Source organism: Camelus bactrianus, chromosome 9 (genome assembly GCF_048773025.1).
Source record: "Camelus bactrianus isolate YW-2024 breed Bactrian camel chromosome 9, ASM4877302v1, whole genome shotgun sequence".
Lineage (NCBI taxonomy): Eukaryota > Metazoa > Chordata > Mammalia > Artiodactyla > Camelidae > Camelus > Camelus bactrianus.
In genome coordinates, this window is record NC_133547.1 from 46,785,348 (window position 1) to 46,792,024 (window position 6,677).

Below are 6,677 nucleotides of genomic sequence, written 5' to 3' on the forward strand. Positions count from 1 at the left end.
AAATGCCACTGGAAATGCCTGGGAGAATAACCCTCTCCCCACTTACTTAAACATTAGGTTTTTAACCTTATATGTGTCTTCTGCTTCACTCATTCATCCATAAACTGGTTCTTAGTGAGTTCTATTATGTGTCAAGCTCTGTATAAATGCATAATTTTTCAAATAATGTCCCTGTCCTCAAGGAAATTACAAACTGCCCTCCAATGTGGAAGTCTGGGTTGTTATGTAAATACAGAATTTATGCTACAAAAACTCTACAGAGCTGAGTAATATTCCATTGTGTGTGTGTATGTGTGTGTGTATATATATATATACACACACATACATATACCATGTTATGAAATAAATGAGTCATGGGTAGGAAACATACAGTGTGGGGAATACAGCCAGGAATGATGTAATCTTTTTGTATGGTGACATAACATAGCTAGACTTTTCATGGCGATCATTTTGAAATGTATAGAAACATCAAATCACTATGTCATGTACCAGGAACTAACAGAGTGTTGCAGGTCAATTATAGTTCAAATGCAAAGAAATAAAAAAAACCAACAAACTCATAGAAAAAGAGACCAGATTTGTGGTTACCAAAGTGGGGGTGGGGGAGGAGGAATTGGATAAAGGTAGTAAAAGTGTACAAACTTCCAGTTATAAGATAAATGAGTACTAGGGATGTAATGTACAACATGATACATACAGTTAACGCTGCTTTATGTTATATATAAAAGTTGTTAAGAGAGTCAGTCCTAAGAGTTCTCATCGCAAGGAAAACATATTTTTTTATTTTTTTAATTTCATATCTATAGGAGATGATAGATGTTTGGTAAACTTATTGTGGTAATCATGTTTGTAAGTCAAATAATTATACTGTACACCTCAAATATAGATGGTGCTGTATGTAAATTGCATCTCAATAAAACTGGAGGAAGAAAAAACTCTAGAGGGAATACATATGCCTCTGCCTTGATAAAGTTCATGGGTTTGCTGAAAACTAAGCCAGAAATTAAATTTGTTGTCAGATAAATCATAATCCCTCATTGCTTAAGGCTGCTAGCTCAGAGATTGTTTTCCTGCATTCCTGATTTATGCTAACTTGACAGCAATTCCTGGGCCTCTAGTTCTAAGTTCTCTTCCAGACTCAAACTCCTGTACATAGTTAACAATCTGAGAAATATGTTCTAGTCACTCCTTTCAGAAAGGAATCCTCTGTGAAGGCCAGGGGACTTTGGGAAGAAGATGGTCATTCTCTGCACAGTCTGGTAAAAAAGAAGCATTGAAGCACCTGGTTTTGGAACAGGAGATCCTGTGTCTTCTGCCCTGGGAGTGCTCCTATGCCAGGGTGCCCAGCATTCAGACCCTCAGATCCTCAGTCTATTTCCGGAGTCTCCCAGGGGCCACATCGGGATAGTAGGGGAAGAACAGCCAGAGAGTAAATGATCTGCTTGGGCTCCTGCCCAGGGGCTCAGGTGAACTTGGAGAACTTGGAGTGTTCAAAAGATAAATAAACACATAATCAGAATGCATTGTGTCCCAAGAAATAATTGAAGTAAGCACAAAGTTCAGAAGCAGTTCATAAGAGAGAATGAACAACTCTGTTTTTGAAGGCTAGGAAAAGTGAGGGTGGTCAGGTCGGCCCAGGGTTTTGAAAGAAGTTTGTCAAATATATAAAGTGGAAGAAGATTCTAAACAGCAAGAACAGACTGTAAAAATGAAGCTGGTTGTACTCACAAGGAGTTTTAAGGAATATATTTTGTGTATCACCAGATCTACATGTATACCTGCAACTCCGTCCATTTTATTTTATTTTTTATTCTCTAGGTGGAGTAAGTTATCCCTTAGGGAAACTGACATCTCTCTGATACTGATGTTTTGTTATTAACATAACATATATTAACATATATCTACCCACTCATTTGAATCTTCTTTATTGTCTTTTAGTAAAACTTAATACCATCTGGATACCATCTGCTTGGGGCTGTTGTTATTGCTATGACAGATATTAACTCAAAAATTATTATTCCCTATTTGGGCTGGGTAGAAAAATGTGATAGACTCTTGTATATTGATCTTATATCCAGCTACCTTGCTAATTTTTCTTCATTTCCATAATAAGTAAGTTACTTTCAATTTTCTATGTAGACAATCGTGTCGTCTGCAAATAATGACCAGTGTGTTTTTTCCCTTTAAAAGTCTTATACTTTCTATTTATTTTTTGTATTGTTTCACTGGCTATGATCGCTGATATAATAGTAAACTGATACAGTGTGGACAGGTATATTTGTCCTATTCCTGCTTTTAAAGGGTCCTATTCATTCTCTCCTACCTCCACACCTCATTCCACTGAAACTGATTTTGCTAAGGCCACCAATGGCCTCTATATGGCTAAATTCAAAAGACATTTTTAAATGATAGTTTGTTTAACCTCAGCTGCACTGGCATCATTGATCATGCCTGTTCTTGGAACATTCTCTTCTTTTGGCTCTCCAGGACCACCCTCTCCTTCTGTATCTCTGACTGCTTCTTCTCAGGTATTCCTTTCTTAACATCTACCTGTCCTCTAAATGCTGAAGCTCTCCTGGGCTCCAACCTGTGTCTTTCCTTTCATTCTACACTCTTCTTCATTAATGTCATCCATTTCATGTCTCTAAATGCCATCTGTTTGATACACACATACACACACACCTGCCAACTTGACAGTACACTTAGATGTCACATAGGCATCTCAAATGCAACATGTTCAAGACCAAACTCTACCTTCCCTGCTCTAATGTAATCCTCTTGTAGTCTCCCCATCTCAGTAAGGGCACCTCAACCGCTCAGTTGCTCAAAACAGACATCTGGGTGTCATCTTATGTCCTCCCTCTCTTTCATCTCCCAAATCCAGTCTCTTACCAGCTATGACTTATTCTCCCTTCTAGACGTATCTCATAATCCCTTCCCTCTTCATGTCCTTTCAGTCTAACCTATCATATTTTCCTGTCTGCCCTACAGCAATAGTCTTCTGACGGGTGTCCTTAAACTTTCATTCCTCTACAATCCCTTTGACAAAGCAGTTAAAGTGATATTTATAAATATAAACCGGATCGTGTTATTGCTTGGTGTCCCTTCGGTGACCTCTCATTGCACTATGAAAAAATCCAAGACCTCAGGAAGGCCTTGAAGGATCTGCACACCATGACGTCTTCTTTCCTCTCTCTCTTTTATCTTGTGCTGCTCATCTCTCACTCACTGTCCTCTCGCCACTGGGACCTTCTGGTAGTCCTCCCAGAGGCCCAGTTTTTCCTGCCTAACATCTTTGTAAGCTCCAAGAGGGCAGGGACTCTGCCTTTCTTGTTCTCAGTTATAGACCCAAGCGTTAATGGTCAATACATATTTGCTACTTAAATGAACAACTGAGTTCTTCTTCCTTTATTTAGAATGTTCTTGTCATATATTACATGGCTATATCTTATTTATCTTCTAGGTCTCATACCATTTTCAATAGCACTTCCTCAAAGGCGTCTTCTGATCTACCCTGATGTCTTCTCAATCAATTTCTCCTTTTTGCTTAAACTACTTCAAATTGGGTTTCTTTTATTCATAACGGAAAGATTCCCAACTACTACACATTCCTTGACCTTCCAATCTAAATTCAGTCCTCGTATGTTAGATTGCTTAAAACACTCTATGCTTTTCTTTCATAACACTTACCAGAATTTATCAGTATGTATTCATCTGTATGTTTGTTTAATGTCTGTCTCCCCATAGATGATAGAAAACACATTTATTTTGTGCACTACTTTGCATCCGGCATGCAGAGTAGTGCTTTAGCCAGGGCAAGCACTCAATAAATGTGTTGAATTAATGACTCTGTGATTGACTAGATATGGAGGGGGACCAGAAAGGGAGGAGGCTTAGGGCAACTCCACAAGAGGGTGAAGGATGAGCTCATTGATTCATCCTGGGACCATATGAGGAAGAATCACCTTAGGGGAAGAAGAACATGCATGAAGTTTTGGACGTGAGTTTGGAGTGCCCCAGTACCCATGGTACAGTGAAGCTTTCCAGCAATAGGGGGTTTATCTGGCTCCAGCTTAGAAGAGAGGACAGATTGGAGATCTGATTTGGGAGGACTAGATAATAGGGAGCATTGGAGGTCTAGGGGGCAGATGAGATCTTCCCAGGAGCATGAAATGTAGGCGAGATCTGATGACTGAGGAGAGAGCCCTGAGGAGCAAGCCTTCAGGCTGGACTAAATCCAGAGCTGTCCAGTGGTCCTCAGGGTCTGGTTAATTCCTGGCTTCTAGCTGGGCCACAAGAGCTTCTGGATAAAAAGTTTAGTCCTAGGTTTTGGGGGAGTCTCTGGGAAGAAGGGGGTCTGAGGCTGAGTCCATCATCCTTGACCTCTTTGGCAGATTAGTGCTTTCTAGTGAGAGGCAGAACTTCCCAACTATATACAGCCTCTGCCTATCTGCTCAGACCCCTGCATCCCTCACCCAGGACTGTCTTAAAGAATCTGGTATGTGCCAGGAACTTTGAAAAGTTTTCCATATATGATCTCATTTAACCTTTGGCCTCCTGAGGTCTAAACTATTACACCTATTTTACAGAAGAAGGATCAAAGGTTGAGAAGGTAGAAGACTTGCCCTGGATCCGACATGTGGAACATGGCTCAGGCCAGAACTCCAGCACCATGATCTTCCCATATTCCAGGCTTCCTCGTCATCACAGCTTTGTGCCACACAGAGAAGGAGAGCAGATCTGTCCACAGGAGATGTGGGAACAAAAGATCCGGAGGGCAAAGCCTGAACATTAACCGACAGACAACTCCTACCAAGCCCATTTCTCAGAGAAGAATGAGGGCAAGGTCTACTAACCCATCTCATGCAGGAACTCCCTCCCTTCAGTGCTATCAGTCAGACGGTGGGATGACACCCAGCAGCCCTTGCTTCGGGGCTGCTCCCCAGGCCAGGCTTGCCTTCTGGAAGCCTCCCAGGTGTCTCTCTGGCCACTGGCAGAGAAGCACTTCAAGAAGTCTCCTTCGTTTCCCCTGGAAGGTCCTGGCAAACAGAGACCCAGCACTCTGAACTGAGCTGCGGTTGGGATCCTTTCCCTAATTCTGGAAGTAGAATTATTTATCTGGAGAAGTAACGTTTCTGGAAATATAAACGCTACAGACCACCCCCCTCCCCCCAAAAAAACCCTCTCAAAATAAAAAACAAATTTTTGGAAAAATAACCGTGCCTTCAAGTACTTTTTGGATGTCATTGTTGATCTAAAGCCATTTTATTAATTTAGGGGCCATAAAACATAACTCAGTTTGCTTCAAAAATTATCACATCTGGTATATTTGGAGACAAGAAAGCCCGGGGAAAAATGGAAAAATACAGGAGAGAAAAGGGGGTTCCCGTATTTCTCCTTGAGTTTTCCAAGAAAACAAAAGTTATTCTCAGAAAAAAAATTTTTCCCTCGGATTTTATTGTGACCCAACTCTTATTGTGACCCAGAAAAATATACTCACAAAATCCATCTCTTCTGGTCAATACCTACCATATATTTCCACCCTGGAGGGAGTATCATTTATCCACATACCTTTTTCCATCTCTAAAGGGTCCATCAGGCCAAGGGGGAAGGCTCACCGTTTGTCTAATACAACCATACTCAAACCAGTGCATCTTACAGAAATGAAGAAAGAAAGTTGAATCCTGAACAGAAGCCACAATCTAAGTTTCTAGCTAAGACACACATACAGATAAATTTCCCAGTCAATTCTTATGCCTCTTTTATAGATTCATAATTCAACAATCATTTACTAGATTTCTTCCACGCCAGCAGTCAAATGAATGGATGGAGGTAAAAAGGTGAATGAGCCACAGTGTCCTCCCTGAAGATTCTCACAGACCGTTGGGAGAACCCAACAAGAAAATCAGCAATGCTTGAGGAGGCTCCACCTGCACTGAACCTATGGGAGTTGTTGGGGGATGAGGAGGGGCACGGGGCAAGAGTCAGGAAAGACTCCATGGAGAAGGGTCTGCCTGAGCTGTGTCCTGTTGGACTGAAATGAATTAGCCAAGCAGAATGAGAGAAGGGCATTCAAGCTAGAGGGAGCAGCATGTGAAAAAAAGAAATAAATAAAACGAAAAGGAGGAGCATTTGGGACTTTTCTGGAGCTATGAAGAAATAGTATGTCTTGGGAGATGAGAGAAAGGAAAGGAAGAGTCAAGATGAGGCTGGACAGGAAGGTAGTTGGCTCATGATAAGGCAATTGAGGTGCTGGGTTTTATCCTATAGATCAGGAGTCAGCAAATACTTTCTGTAAAGGGACAAATAATACATGTTTTGTGAGTCATACTGTCTTTGTCATGACCACTCAAATCTCCTACTGTAGCATAAGAGCAGCCATAGATGATATGTAAATGAATGAGCATGGCTGTGTTCCAATAAAACTTTGTTTGAAAAAAAACAGGCAGTAGCCTGGAATAGCCTGTGGGTCAATGTCTGCTGACTCTTGCTGTAAATCATAATCACCCGTAAGTAGGCTGACCAATTCATCTTGATTTGCCCAGGATGTCCCCATTGTTAGCACTGAAGGTGCCACATCCTAGGAAATTCCTCAGTTTCCCCAAACCTACCTAGTTAAACAGAACAGTTGGTCAACCTACCTAGGAAGGTTAGAATTCTGATGCTATTCCTGACTT